At 40.3% G+C, this 15382-nt stretch overlaps 6 non-coding genes across 6 annotated transcripts; 4 read left to right on the plus strand and 2 right to left on the minus strand.

The window, feature by feature from the left end:
• The first annotated feature begins 592 nt into the window (after nt 1-592).
• trnat-cgu (transfer RNA threonine (anticodon CGU)) lies at nt 593-665 on the plus strand. The gene has a single exon. It is a non-coding gene; the product is annotated as a tRNA-Thr (tRNA).
• Nucleotides 666-2485: 1820 nt separating this feature from the next.
• Nucleotides 2486-2559, plus strand: trnat-agu (transfer RNA threonine (anticodon AGU)). Its single transcript has one exon. It is a non-coding gene; the product is annotated as a tRNA-Thr (tRNA).
• Nucleotides 2560-3166: 607 nt separating this feature from the next.
• On the minus strand, nt 3167-3239 carry trnat-ugu (transfer RNA threonine (anticodon UGU)). Its single transcript has one exon. It is a non-coding gene; the product is annotated as a tRNA-Thr (tRNA).
• A 1408-nt stretch (nt 3240-4647) lies between these two features.
• trnam-cau (transfer RNA methionine (anticodon CAU)) lies at nt 4648-4720 on the minus strand. Its single transcript has one exon. It is a non-coding gene; the product is annotated as a tRNA-Met (tRNA).
• A 7731-nt stretch (nt 4721-12451) lies between these two features.
• On the plus strand, nt 12452-12522 carry trnaw-cca (transfer RNA tryptophan (anticodon CCA)). Its single transcript has one exon. It is a non-coding gene; the product is annotated as a tRNA-Trp (tRNA).
• Nucleotides 12523-14332: 1810 nt separating this feature from the next.
• Nucleotides 14333-14404, plus strand: trnae-uuc (transfer RNA glutamic acid (anticodon UUC)). The gene has a single exon. It is a non-coding gene; the product is annotated as a tRNA-Glu (tRNA).
• The last annotated feature ends 978 nt before the right edge of the window (nt 14405-15382 follow it).

Raw genomic sequence — 15382 nt, forward strand, 5'->3', positions numbered from 1 at the left:
TGATAACTAATGAAATTAATTAATAAATGCGCTACTTTGGCTCCACTACAGTTCTGTGTCAGTCAACTGCTCCATTTCAATCACCACTGTGTCAGACTTAATGCCCCGCCCACAACAACATCTGATTAGCAGGCAACTTAAAAACAAGTACAGGTCATCTCTGCAACAACAAGGTTTTGCTGGGATTTGAACCCAGGCACTTCTGCTGACTAGACAGGCGCTTTAACCAACTAAGCCACAGCACCTCTGGGGATGAACACGGATGCATGGCCATTATGGAGGTACTCGGTTTAAACAACTGAGGTGGTTGGGTCATCTGGTAAGGATGCCTCCTGGGATTCTCCGTAGAGAACTGGTCCAGGCACGTCCAGCTGGGAGGAGGCCTCGGGGAAGACCCAGGACTAGGTGGAGAAAGTACATCTCCAACCTGGCCTGGGAACGCCTCGGGATCCCCCAGTTGGAGCTGGTTTATGTGGCTCGGCAAAGGGTAGTTTGAGGTCCCCTGCTGGAGCTGCTGGACTAAGATGGATGGAAGGAGGGAACCCTTTTCACTAGCTCATTGTATTCTTGCAAGACGGGCTTAGTTGCAGGAGGCGCTGTAGCTTAGTGGTTAAAGCGCCTGTCTCGTAAACAGGAGATCCTGGGTCCAAATCCCAGCAGTGCCTGGTCATCATGGTATGAAGTGTTACCACATGGTTGCCGATACTTAACGTGTGCAACCCAGTTATTGCCTGATTTTTTTAGATCACTAAAGTGACATGTGATGTTGTATTGTACCCTAACATTACATGTGTCCATGTAAAGCGAATAAAAGCCTTTTATTGGAGGTGTTTTTGCAACTTTAGTGTGAAGATTATAAAGGTTTTATTATCATGAATTTCAGTCTTACCTTGGAAGCTTAGGGCTCCTGCACACTGCCTGCATGGCGTGAGCGTGTCAGCTGAGGTTAGAATGCCTACCGTATTGGTCAATACTGTTAACATGGGAGAAATAAAAACAGACACGCCACACAGCAAACACTATGTTGACTGTTGAGGAGGACTAAATTAGGACTGTGTTTTAAGCTTTCCATGGCTTTCCATGAGAAATGGCATGATAACAGCTGTTTTCAGTGTTGATGGAACATGGCCTGACCGGAGGGAGTGGTTAATGACCTTTGTGATGAGGGGACTTATGGTATGGAGGTTGGATTTTACCAGGGCTGTGGGGAAAGGGTCTCTCATCTCTCAAGGTCCTTGCATAGGACTTCTGTTGTTCTCGGTAGGCCTGCCTATCAACAGTGAGTCCTGAGGTGTCGCTCAAGGACACGTCCAGCTGTTTTCATTTGCCGGAGTTTGTAGGGGTCCCCTACTGGAGCTGCTGGACAATGATGGATGGATGGAAGCAACCCTGTTCATTAGCTCATTGTATTCTTGCAAGACAGGCTTATCTGTAGAAGGCGCTGTAGCTTAGTGGTTAAAGCGCGTGTCTCGTAAACAGGATCCTGGGTCCAAATCGCAACAGTGCCTAGTTATCACTTAATGAAGATCCTGGGTCCAAATCCCAGCAATGTCTCATTATCAGTTAATATTTATGTTATCTGCACTACAAAGTGTATATATTTGTTATTTATTTTTGCTAAAGTGCTTAACAACCATAATTAATTTTGCCCAGTTGTGGCCTGTTGATGGGCAATACATATCTAAAGGGAAATAGATTGGACCCATTTTTTAATGCTTTTAAACCTTGTTTTGTTGGGGCTGAATGTGGCCCCGGTGTACACCAGTACCCTGTGACATCACCCCGAGGTTGTGATGCTGACTGAGGTCAGAGGTGAAATAAACATGAACTTTACCGGCCAAGGCACTTTGGGCGCTGACTGTGTGATTTTAACGTCTTCGATGCTTCTGGAATGAAAATTGATAAATTAATTATTTGATATTGTTGACTATATCGGGATATGCAACTGAAGGAAGAATCACCTTCCACCGCTCTATTACCTCCTCAGTTGAGGTCAACCGCCAATAAACTGTAATTTCTCAAAATATCATCCTTCCCTATATGCCTTTGCATCTTGGATATTTTTCTGTTGTTTAGACATGGCTACATTCACTTAAAGTATCCAAAGTGCACAATACTCCACTGTACTCTGTTCAGTTGTTTACACCGAGTGCCTCCAATATAGCCGTGCAGCCGTGTTCATCCCCAGAGGTGCTGTGGCTTAGTTGGTTAAAGTTCACTCTGTGGTGAGTGAAATGGAGCAGTTGACTGACACAGAACTGTAGTGGAGCCAAAGTAGTGCATTTATTAATTAATTTCATTAGTTATCAGGCAAATAGAACACCTTGTGGGCATGTTATTGGTGTTTCTGTGTAAATGTAACATGCCATTTTCATTTGCTACCAGGGTATCTTAACGGGAGTTGGGTTGACATGATGATGACACGCAAACAGAGGTAGTCTCTGCACCAAATAAATTAAGACTTAACACGGATGGTACTCATGGAGGTGCTGTGGCTTAGTTGGTTAAAGTGCCTGTCTAGTAAACAGGAGATCCTGGGTTCAAATCCCAGCAGCACCTTGTTGTTGCAGAGATTACCTCTGTTGGTGTGTCATCATCTCCTCAGGAGATAAACTTGGATTAGCAGCTACGAGGAACTTGGTGTAAGCAACTGAACAGAGTGCAGTATTGTACTCTTTGGATACTTTATGTGAATGTAGCCATATCTAAACAACAGAAAAGCATCCAAAATGCAAAGGCATAAAGATTCTTCCTTCAGTTGCATATCCTAATATAGTCAATTAATATCAAATAATAAATGTATTAATTTTTATTACAGCAGCATCGAAGATGTTAAAATCACACAGTCAGTGCCCAAAGTGCCTTGGCCTGTAAAGTTCATGTTCATTTCACCTCTGACCTCAGTCAGCATCACATGCACCTGAAACCCCACCCAACAGTGATGTCACAGGGTCATGGTGTACACCTGGGCCACGTTCAGCCCCAACAACAAGGTTTAAAAGCATTAAAAAATGGGTCCAATCCATTTCACTTTAGATATTTATTGCCCCTCAACACGCCACAATTGGGCAAAATAATATAATGCTTGTTAAGCACTATAGCAAAAACAAATAACAAATATATACACTCTTTGTAGTGCAGATAACATAAACATTAACTGATAATGAGGCACTGCTGGGATTTGGACCCAGGATCTCCTGTTTACAAGACAGGTGCTTTAACCACTAAGCTACAGCGCCTCCTACAGGATTGCCTGTCATGCAAGATTACAATGAGCTAGTGACCAGGGTTCAACCATCCATCCATCTTTGTCAAGCAGCTCCAGAGAGAGCTATAGAGAGAGAGTCTTCCGCTGAAGGCTCTACCACATGACTGTGTTTCACCAATCAAACGTCGTTGTGCAGTCACGTGACCATACTCGATCTCAGCATACTCAATCTTTACTTTATTCAAGAAACTCATGCTTCAGAAGCAGACGCGTCATTTTGGAGGAGTCAATGGGGAAGAGATGCGTAGTTTTAGGTAATAGGTCGGCAGGGGTCGCTATACTGCAGGGAAAGTTCAAGGAACCATCCTCTGCTATAGGATTTAGTAGAGAAGTTTTTGATCCATTGGCCTCTGGGTTATGGGCCCAGCACGCTTCCGCTGTGCTATTCTGCTCTGCTGTTTGCACTTAGGGGTAACATGTAACATGTAAAGCAGGAGCTCTACCACTGAGCTACATACCCTGAAGATTTTCAGATTTGTTGACTTTTTTCTGAGACAGACTCAGACTTATCTTTATTAATCCTTTTGGGATGACTTACCGCAAAGAAATTGAAATACTACAGAATAAAAGAAGAAAACTGGGTAAAACATATAATGTTAATGTTGTACAGTATGTTGTATAGGGTTTCAAAACATGGCGGTGGCTGGAAAGTGAGCCTTGGCAAAATGCTTGCACTGCTATGGTGTAAATCTAGTCGAAAAGTAACACATCTGTTGCCCTTCTGCTGGACAATACAACACTCACTGCAAATCTTGTAACAATCTGGCATTGAGAAATGCACTGGTGGAGACGGGTTGCTTCCAGTACCTATGAGATAATACAATATTGTTTATGAAGCCACAAACTATGTAGGGTGTTGTTTTAATGCCCGGATCCCTAACAGGGGGTATATCTCCTTCAATGTTGAGTTAGTTTTCTGATCGGTTAAGATTTCTATGGGGACCCCTACCCGGGAAAAATGTTGAAGTAAACTATTGGCCACTTGTCTAGCCTTGGTGTTTCTGAGGGAGAAAGCCTCTGGGTAACATGTTGCATAATCACAAATCACTACGATGTAGTGGTGACCTGCCCTACTCCTACTGTTAAGGAGTTTAGATCGGTGGTTAGAGTCACCTGCTGCCTCCATGTCCCTGCTCGACACCCTCTGCTACAATTCTCCATGTCTCTTCTCTCTCTGTCTGTCTCTTTCTCTCACCCCCAACCAGTTGAGGTAGACGCCTCCCCACCCTCTTAAAGAATGCAAGAATGCCTTTCCTTGTCTCAATCTCAGAAATAACCACAGAATCACAACTTCCATTCATGTGCTTGTGCCAGTATTCAACCACCTGAAAGTCACTGTATTTCCAGCATCAGTTGTGTTTTTTTGTTTTTGAAACACGTGCCCCGTGTGAGGGTTGAACTCACGACCTTCAGATTATGAGACTGACGCGCTGCCTACTGCGCCAACGAGGCTACGAAAGCACTCTCGATGGTTGGGAAAATTTTGTAAAATTTGGTCTTCAATCTTAATAAAAACAATGTATGTGGAGACTTATGTACTCCACATACTTTGCCAAACTTTGCGTAGGAATCGGCGTACGCCCGTCCTACGCCGGTTTTAGGTCGTATGCACGTTTCAGAAATGAGGGCCAATGTGACCACAATAAAGAGTTCTTGAAGAAAGGTTTGTACTTTAAAGTTCTAGTTTTTTTCCAATTCTTCTGGTAACACTTGGTACTATTTCACATCTTTTGTCTGTAGTTCTCTATTGTGTCAGGGCTTAACTCTGTCTCCCCCACCTCTTTTTTTGTTTCTTGTTATGTCTTGGCAAGAAGTATTATGCTTTTGGGTCGTCTGTCCATCCGTCAGGCCAAAGAAACAGATACCAGCATGTAACTTTGCAAATCAGTGGCTCACCATGGCCGCCATCAAAGATGCCATTTGGACCTCCAGAAACTTTCTGGTAAGAAAGCACATGCAGATCCCATTCCCTCAAAACGTAAATCACAGATTTTCCAGCACCTGGACTTGATCAGACTGGGAATATGCCAAAGAGATGTTCACAAGTTCAGCCGAGGTAAATACTCTGCCCACATTCACACAGACCTAAAACTACTCATTTAATGCTGGTTACAATTTTCTAAAATAAACAATGTCAGAGCAAAATTGCAAAGAGTGAAGGGTGTTGATAAAAAATTTTAATAAGGGATTGGCTCATTATTGCCAACCTGATATCATGAAGACAGAGACAGATCCTTTTATTCTTCCTTATTTCTTGTTGGAGAACAGAGTGTGCTTGTTTGTGTGCGTGTGCTTGAGTGTGTGTGTGTCAAAAAAAACAATGATTCAGTTTGAAATATATTTTCATCCACAAATTAATTAAATTCAAAGCCTCGTAGTAACTCATAGTATAGTACGTCAAAATATTCATAAAAAGTCATAGTATAGTATGTCGAAAACTCATAAACGCCATAGTTTAGTATGACAAAAATTCATAAAATGTCATTAAAAGTCAGAGTTTAGTATAACAAAAAAATCATAAAAAGGCATAGTATAGTATGTCAAAATATCTGTAAAAAGTCGTAGTTTAGTATGACAAAAAATCATGAAAGTCATAGTATAGTATCTCAAAAAAGTCATAAAAGTAATAGGATAGTATGTCGACAAAAACATAAAAAGTCATAGTATAATATGTTGAAATATTAACAAGTAACAAGTAACAATATTAATAAGTAACGAGTCCAGATTTATAGTTCTTGTTGTAAAGCAAGAAGAATCTGAAGTCCTCTGGAGAATGCGGGCATTGATCCCACTACCTCTCGCATGCTGAGCAAGCGCTCTACCATTTGAGCTAATTCCCCCTTTTCAAAAAGAGTCATAGTATGTTGAAAAAAATCATAAAAGTCATAGTGTAGTATGTCAAAAAATTCATAAAAGTCATAGTATAGTATGACAAAAATTCATTAAATGTCATTAAAAAGTCATAGTATAGTATGTCGAAAAATTCATAAAAAGTCATAGTATAGTATGACAAAAAAATCATGAAAGTCATAGTTTAGTATGACAAAAAATCATAAAAGTCATATTATAACGTGTCAAAAAATCATAAAAGTCATAGTATAATATGACAAATATTCAAAAAAAGTCATAGTATAATATGACAAATATTCAAAAAAAGTCATAGTATAATATGACAAATATTCAAAAAAAGTCAGAGTATAGTATGTCAAAAATTCATAAAAAGTTGTAGTATAACATGTCAAAAATTCATAAAAGTCATAGTTTAGTATGACAAAAATTCATAAAATGTCATAAAAAGTCATAGTTTAGTACACACACACGCAAGGCAGCTTTATTTGTATAGCACATTTCAGCTACAGGGCAATTCAAAGTGCTTTACATAAAATCAGTTAAACAGATAAAACACAAGTACAAACAGTTAAAAATCATAAGCATTAAAAACCAATAAAACACATGAATAGACAGTTAAAAACAAAATAGAAACATTAGGACACATAAAACACTAGAAAAAAAAGTTACAGTGCAGCACAAGAAATTTAAAGAAATGAGCATTCATTTAAAGAAAGGCAGCATCAAAAAGGAAGGTCTTCAGCCGTGATTTAAAGAACTGAGAGTAGCAGCGGATCTACAGGTTTCTGGGAGTTTATTCCAGATATGAGGAGCATAGAAACTGAAAGCTGCTTCACCCTGTTTAGTTCTGACTCTGGGGACAGAAAGTAGACCTGTCCCAGATGACCTGAGAGGTCACACACACACAAGGTGGTGTGACACTATGGGCTTTTTTTTTCAGACTTGTTTTTAGTTTTGCTGAAGCACATTCATGATCCCTAATACCTTTCTAAACCACTTACCCTGGTCCCTGGCCCCTGCCCCCAGAGCTGGTATCTGTTCCTCAGCGGAGCAGGTCGGGCCCTCTGCTCTGGCTGACTGGAGGTCGGCGGATTCAGACGAGGAGGCCTCAAAGACCAACTGCTTTCGCAGCATCTGGTCCTAGTCTTCTGGAAGCGATGCCTCCAAAGACCAACTGCTCTCGCAGCATCTGGTCCTAGTCTTCTGGCAGCGAGGCCTCCAAAGACCAACTGCTTTCGCAGCGCCTAGTCTCTGCCGAAGCCGCTGGCCTCCAGCTACCCGGAGCAGGACCCTGAACTTAAAGACTCAACATGGCTTGTACTTATAAGGTCCTCTATGGACGTTTTGTGACCTCACTGATGAGGTCATTGTGAACTCACAGCTGATTGGCCAGTAGTTCTTTAGATGTGTTATAGAATGCTGTGATGTCATACACCGTAGACAATTCCAGTCTATAAGACTTATCTCATTTTATTTTTATTTATTTTTGAGGGATGAAAACAAAATATATTGTAATACATTATGAGAATATACACATCACACTATAAATGTGTAAATTAATTTAACGTGTATAGAGCAGACATATGTTCACCTGTAGGTCGGTAACTAGGAGTTTATTAAACCAAAACTAGAGTTGTGATGGTTGGAGAAGTGAAAAGACGACCCAAACGGCTTTTCATAGTTTTATTTAGTTTCTTTCGACTTTGAATGAAGTGCGTGTTTTACGATGCTAAAATTACTGTTTATTTACATGGAGTCTGATGGATTTAGCAATTTTAATTACGTGGATTTTTTTATGTTTAAAAAAGAATCTTACTCTTCAACAGAAAGGTCAACCTCCTTAAAATCCTTTCCATAAAGTTGTCAAAAATTTAGAATAATAATCAGAGCCTCTCAGTGGCAAAACAAGCACTTTTGTGAAGGTATACACAATTCATTATGACATCAACTTTCTTTTATATTACTGCATATACACTAGGGGTGATCCGAGTATCCGGTACGGATAAAGCACTTTTGCCGAGTACAAGTATTATCCGAGTAATATGAGTCAATATCCGTGCTCGGATTGAATAAAACTCCTCAACTGGCCGCGCAGCGTTCTGTGATAATCACAGCGCCCCCCTGCCTACAAACACACTTGGCTCACTCACACACACACAGAACACGGAGAAATGCTCTCTCTCTCTCTCTCTCTCTCTCCTCTCTCTCTCTCTCTCTCTCTCTCTCTCCTCTCTCTCTCTCTCTCTCTCCTGCTCCGTCAGTCACTCTGGTCTGCGGATCTGTTCCGTTAACGTTTAGGGTTTCTTCAGCTTCAGGTTTGTTTTAACTTCGGTTTGTAGTCCTTACATAGTAACCAGTAGATTTCTGGTGAACGTGGGGTTTGTAGTCCTTACATAGTAACCAGTAGATTTCTGGTGAACGTGGGGTTTGTAGTCCTTACATAGTAACCAGTAGATTTCTGGTGAACGTGGGGTTTGTAGTCCTTACATAGTAACCAGTAGATTTCTGGTGAACGTGGGGTTTGTAGTCCTTACATAGTAAACAGTACATTTCTGGTGAACGTGGGGTTTGTAGTCCTTACATAGTAACCAGTACATTTCTGGTGAACGTGGGGTTTGTAGTCCTTACATAGTAGGCTCGTTCGAGATGAGCCAGGTCTGCGCAGAATCGATCACCGGCGATCGGCGCCCGTTGCATGCCGGTTAGATTTGTGTCCGACTTGATCCCGACTTGCTCTGACGTCATGCACACGTGTGCAACGGAAATCTCACCAGAGCAAGATTGCCGCAGTTCTGAGACGTAGGCGGCGCAGTTGCTTTTCACCGACTGCAAGAGCCAGGCGGACCCAGGGGACCCAGAGCATGCTGGGAAACGCCGGCTTCTCAGCTGATTTAACAGCTGATTGGTTTACAACATGATGACGTTTTATAAACCTTTTATCGTTTTTGAATCGGAGGGATTTTAATTACTATTTGTCTGATTTAAGACTTATTCTGTCCAGAACACATGCTGTGGCTGATAGAGACGTTTTAGAAGTCAGACAGACTAATCTGATAAGATCATGTATCATCTACAGTGTGTTGTTCATTAAAATCAGCAACAGATCGCATGTAGAGCACTTTGCCAGCTACTCTGTCATAATTAAAACAACTGGAGACTGTGTACAAGCTGATATGTGGGTCTGATTATATTTTATTAAATCGGAATCGCACCACAGTGTTTTCATCACTTCCTGTCCAGCCTGAAGGCGGCTGGAATCGGCTGGAAACTGTCCGACTTTACCGCAGCTTTCTGTCACCGCCCCCCGCTGCTGCCGCCTGCTCTCGTCCACTTTACAGGCGAGGCGCAGTTCATCTCGAACGAGCCTACTAACCAGTAGATTTCTGGTGAACGTGGGGTTTGTAGTCCTTACATAGTAACCAGTAGATTTCTGGTGAACGTGGGGTTCGTAGTCCTTACATAGTAACCAGTAGATTTCTGGTGAACGTGGGGTTTTAGTCCTTACATAGAAACCAGTAGATTTCTGGCGAACGTGGGGTTTGTAGTCTTTACATAGTAACCAGTAGATTTCTGGTGAACGTGGGGTTTGTAGTCCTTACATAGTAACCAGTAGATTTCTGGTGAACGTGGGGTTTGTAGTCCTTACATAGTAACCAGTAGATTTCTGGTGAACGTGGGTTTGTAGTCCTTACATAGTAACCAGTAGATTTCTGGTGAACATGGGGTTTGTAGTCCTTACATAGTAACCAGTAGATTCTGGTGAACGTGGGTTTCAGACGTGCTGCTTGGTTTAAATGCAAGTCCCTTTGCGTCTCTGCCATCGGAGATTTTTTTTTTTTACTGTCAGCTGCCCCCCCCCCCTGCCCCCTCTCTCTCTGTGTCTCTCTCTTACTCACACACACCACACACACACACACACACCTGGTGTGGAAATAAAAAAAACAAAAAAAATAAAAAAGAACCAAAACAAAAAAAATCACACTGATCATACAAAAATAAAAAGTTAAAAAGAAAGTATATTGAGTATGAAAACTCTTGTTCATTACATTTTACTTCATAATTGCGACCCATGTGTTGTATTCATTGTTGCAAAACGTTCTGTATATAGTTTGTTTGTTACCATGACAACACCATTGATCTGAAGCTCGATGCTGTCATGTAAATAGTTTTCAAATCAGCAATAAATATAACAATTTTTGATCAACTCATATCAATTGCATGCTTAAATAACATACCGGTTAAAGCCCCGCCCATTTCAAGAGAACCCGACCCACTTCCTGGTTAAATCTGACCATTTCCGGTTTAGGCCCCGCCCAGTCCGAGTACGGATCCGGATACAGATAATTCATGTGGTAAACAGATACAGATACAGATAATGCTGTACTCGCTCATCCCTAGTGTATATGCATTATCAAAACAAAGTTGATGTTTATAAATTTATCAAAACAAAAGTTGATGTGTATATACATTAATTAAAAAGAAAGTTAATGTGTTTATGCATTAATCTAAAAGAAAGTTAATGTGTTTATGCATTAATCTAAAAGGAAGTTGATGTGTATATTTATTGATCAGTTGACCTTGTGGCACAACGGTAGCGTGTCTGACTCCAGATCAGAAAGTTGTGTGTTCAAATTATGTTGGGATCAAATGTTTAGGGGGGGCAGTGGATCAGTCTGTATGGAGTTAGGTTGGGAACCAGAGGGTGCTGGTTTAAGTCCCCATGTGGACCAAAGTGTGGGTTGGTGGCTGGAGAGATGCCACTTCATCTCCTGGGCTCTGAAGCAAGGCACTGAACCCCCAAACCGCTCAGGGTGTTGGACCACTTCGATATGTCAGTTTAAATAACCCTTTGTTGTAAGAGAAATAGTTTAATTTGTTATGAATCTATTTTGTAATTTTACACGTTTAAAAATATCAGAAAACATATTGATATTGCAGTTTCATAATCAATATTGCATATCACATTTTGTCAATATCGTGCCGCCCTAGTGTGTGTGTGTGTGTGTGTGTGTGTGTGTGTGTGGTTTGAGTGGGGCTGCTAAATGTCAAGGGCTGGGAGGAGATGGATGCAGAACAACGTGGTAGTACAGTGTGTGTCTGTGTGTGTGTGTGTGTGTGTGTGTGTGTGTGTGTGTGTGTATGAGTGAGAGAGAGAGAGACAAATAAAAAAAGCTTCAAGTAGACTCTTATAATATAATCATTTTGTTTCTATAATTTAAATTAAAATATCTGACTTTACTGCCACTATCTGTTTCTGCTTCTCTACCATATTTATAGTGTGTGATTTGCATAATACCAATCATAGCCTACATCACATAAAAACTACCTCTGTCCTGTTCTGTTTTTAAAGACACAACATTAGGTTTTTTAATCAGACTGACAGTCAAACTGGAAATGTCCCCGTGTTTCTCCATTTTCAGGATTATGTTCCCAGTTTTGATCTCGGACGTCTAGTGACTTTATATCAGAATATATTCTATTACTACCCACTATGAATATTAAAATACACCTAACCATGTGTCCTGTATCATCTACATGTATGACCTTTGCAGCAAAAGAACATGTGAAAATCAGTTTGGTATTCAGTGAGGTTGATTGGTTGTTTAGAGGCTAAAAACAGGTTTAAACTAACAGTCCCTGTTTAAGGCTGTTGGGTGCTAACTCTAGCAGGAGGATAACACGGGGTAGACACCACCGATTGGTTTCATTTCTCTTCTCCACTGACAGACCTCCTAATGTTCAAACTACAGAGCTACGTGTTGAAATTGACTGGAATTCTCCTTTAAGGAAAAGTCCATCTGCTTTAAAAGATGTCTTAATGCACCTCTCCATATTTCCTGACATTTGCCGTTACAATCAGATATGTCACTGTAAAAAGTAGAATGTTGGCACATGTAGGGAGCTGCGTTGGGAACCGGAGGGTCGCCAGTTCAAGTCCCATACGGACCAAATTACAGAGTGTGGTTGGATGCCACGTCACATCCTGGGAACTGCCAGGTACCCCCCCAACCGCTCAAGGCGCTGGTCCAGCTGGTAGCCCACTCACTCTCACATCTCTCCATTAGTGCTTGAAAAGATCCTGAGTGTGTGTGTGTGTGTGTGTGTGTGATTGCTAACAAAATGTACACAGAGTGTAAATTGTAATTTCCCCACTGGGATTAATAAATATTATTGATTAAATTATTAATCAAAAGAAAGATGATGTTTGTATGTATTACTCAAAAAGAACGTATAGGCGTATAACGTATAGGCATATATGCATATGTGTATATATTAAAGAACAGATATGCATTAATCAAAAGGAAAGTTGATGTGTACATACATTAATCAGCAGACCTCGTGGCGCAATGGTAGCGCGTCTGACTCCAGATCAGAAGGTTGCGTGTCAAATCACATCGGGGTCAAATGCCCTTACTGCAGTTCTCTCACTGTGTGCATGAACAGGTCCTGTGGGTGTGTATTTCAGCCCTGTGTGTGATTAGTAACAGAGTGTAAATTGTAATTTCCCCACTGAGGATCATTAAATTATTTTAATCAATAAGAAGATGATGTGTATATGCATTAAATGGTGTAGATGGACATCGTAAGCACCTTTGATCCGCATTAAAGGATCAAAAGCATTCCTTTGATGTGACATTTTGATTGGTGGAACTCCCTGTTACCATGGAAATGTTCACTGCACCTGCAAACTCACCAACAGCCCTATTTCATGCTACTTTGACAATTCTATGCTTTTCAGAATTTACATTAACAAATTTTAAGTTTCTAAAATAAAAATAACTGTTAAAGAGATTATAAACATCTATTAAGTTGTTCAAATTCAGCTTCATTAAATTAACCCATTAAGTTTCCGCATAATGCATCAGTACTAATATCAAATTCCATTGTAGGTGCTTTCTGCATATTTTTCATCATTTAACACTTAGGTACAATATATGTATCAGATCCAACTCTGTTTCTGAATGTTAGGACTGGGATCTGGGTAAAAAATGATATACCCCCCCCCCCCCTTCTCTCCTGGTTAGTAGATTTTAATCAGTATATTTATCAATAAACAGAAATGAAGAATACAAATGTTCCGATATAATGTGCTAGTTTACTGATATGTATATAAGCAGATTTTAAAAATTATCTGTGAAAAATCTTTCAATGAAAATGAAATCATTATCTGTAATTACCAATGTGCCAACAGTATCAAAGAATCAAACAAAGTTCTTTATTAAACTTATCAACACTGTTGCTCGAGTTATCTTAGCTTGCTAGATGAAAATAAATAGACAGGTTGTAACCTAGCAACACTTATTGTTGTAAGACACCATTTGTTTTTGATTACTCAATCTTAGGGACATCTCTCAGAGGAAAAAAAATGCTGCTAATATCCTGTCTCTGAAAATAACCTCAGGCCCCAGAGGGTTAACCGAAATACAAGTCAGGAATAACTAGAACTGCCAGCAATTATGACGGGTCCAAACCCCCCCCCCCCCCATGCAGTTGGCCCCAATGACCCGGGGAGCACACAAAAGTGGAACCAAACAAAACAAGGGGGGGGGGGGCAAATGTCAGGAATATGGAGAGGTGCAGTTAACAGTGGAAAGATGAAACCAGTTGGCTTATATAAATATTTTCTTTTCTATGACTATAGTTTTTTTGTTATTAACAGAAATCAACCTGTCAACATTCTCATTAATCATAAAGCTCCGCCGTTAAGTTTTTCAACGCCAATTCAAAAATAGCTGAACACGGAGGAGGATTCCTCCCTAACGGCCGCTCTGCTCTCTCCGTGCCCCCCCGCTGTCCGGTAATAGTTAAAGCAGATAAAAACCTAAAGAACACTCAAAAGCTTCAAGATAAACTTACTTAAGAAGCTTCTTCATTCACGTTCAAGAGAAGCCTGTGAGACCTGTCAACTCCCTGTATGGGAAGCGGTATTTAACCGGTGAAGGTCTGCGGCAAGATCAGTAAGATCTTGTCTTTGGTCCTTTATTAAATCAGAGCTGTAGTTACAACTACCCTATGCCCTGATATGCATGTGTCCAAACCATATAATGCTAATACTACATGATATGCGTCTCTATTAAACATTATAAAACTATAACTAGACAGGTGGCTGGGAAAACCTGAATCCGACTGTCTTCGTTCACATTCAAGAGAAGCCCTGTTTCCAGCCAGACTATGAATTGATTCATGAAATCCCTGTTATTAATGTGGACTCAGTCCCATATGGTCTAGCGGTTAGGATTCCTGGTTTTCATCCAGCTGCCCCGGGTTCAACTCCCGGTATGGGAATTGGTATTTAGCCGGTGAAGGTCTGCAGAAAGATCTTACGATGTCCAACATTGGTCCTAAATTAGAGCGGTAGTTTACGTACCCAACACGGTTAGACTTTACTGTAATTCTCAGTACTTACCCGTAAAATATGATAACTTTCTTTCCGGTTTCATTACTGTAATATGCATTTGCATTGTCCGCACTGTTGCTTGCTCTGGAGGAAACTACTAGAACTGTTGGGTCCTTGAAATTCTGGAGTGTGGTCTATCTGTAAAGTGTTCTTGAGATAACTCTTGTTATGAATTGATACTATAACAAAAATTGAAATTGAATTAATGGGTAGTAACATTTAATTACATTTATTTCTGTATTTTTTTGAATTTGCTGTAGTCTGCTGTAAAACAACAGCAGTAGTGCTACTGTAGGTGAAAAAATTGTTAGTTCATGTTATAGAAGCATAGAATAAGATGGAAAAATAAAAATCCTATAAAATTACACTATTTCATTTTATAGAAATATTTACATTTTATTTATTATGCTTAGCAGTGAAGGTAATTTAAAATGTGTCATGCTTTTCAGCAGTGTAAATAACTTATTGAGAGTTGTAGAGACAAACAACCTGGATGACGTGTAGTTTTCTAATGTTAAACTAAGATAAAACTGAGTTATTGTTCTGGGGCCCAAGCACCCCGTGACGCATTATCAAAGAGATAGTTACTCTGGATGGCATCACCCTGGCCTCAAACACCACTGTGAGGAATCGTTCACCTACGTAATGTGCAAAATAATATTTGTATAAATATTAAATGTATATGTTCCAGTTTAATGGGTGTTACGACAGGTATCACAATGCAGTTTTCCATTTTAACTTGACATGCCATAAAGTTTACTCTTCAGCAGCCAGAGACAATTCACTCAAGACACTTGCAGCAACAGATGCTTTGCTGACATCAACAAACTGGAAAATAGACTTGATGCTGAAACAAAGCATAGGAA

Source organism: Etheostoma spectabile, unplaced genomic scaffold (genome assembly GCF_008692095.1).
Source record: "Etheostoma spectabile isolate EspeVRDwgs_2016 unplaced genomic scaffold, UIUC_Espe_1.0 scaffold00019139, whole genome shotgun sequence".
Lineage (NCBI taxonomy): Eukaryota > Metazoa > Chordata > Actinopteri > Perciformes > Percidae > Etheostoma > Etheostoma spectabile.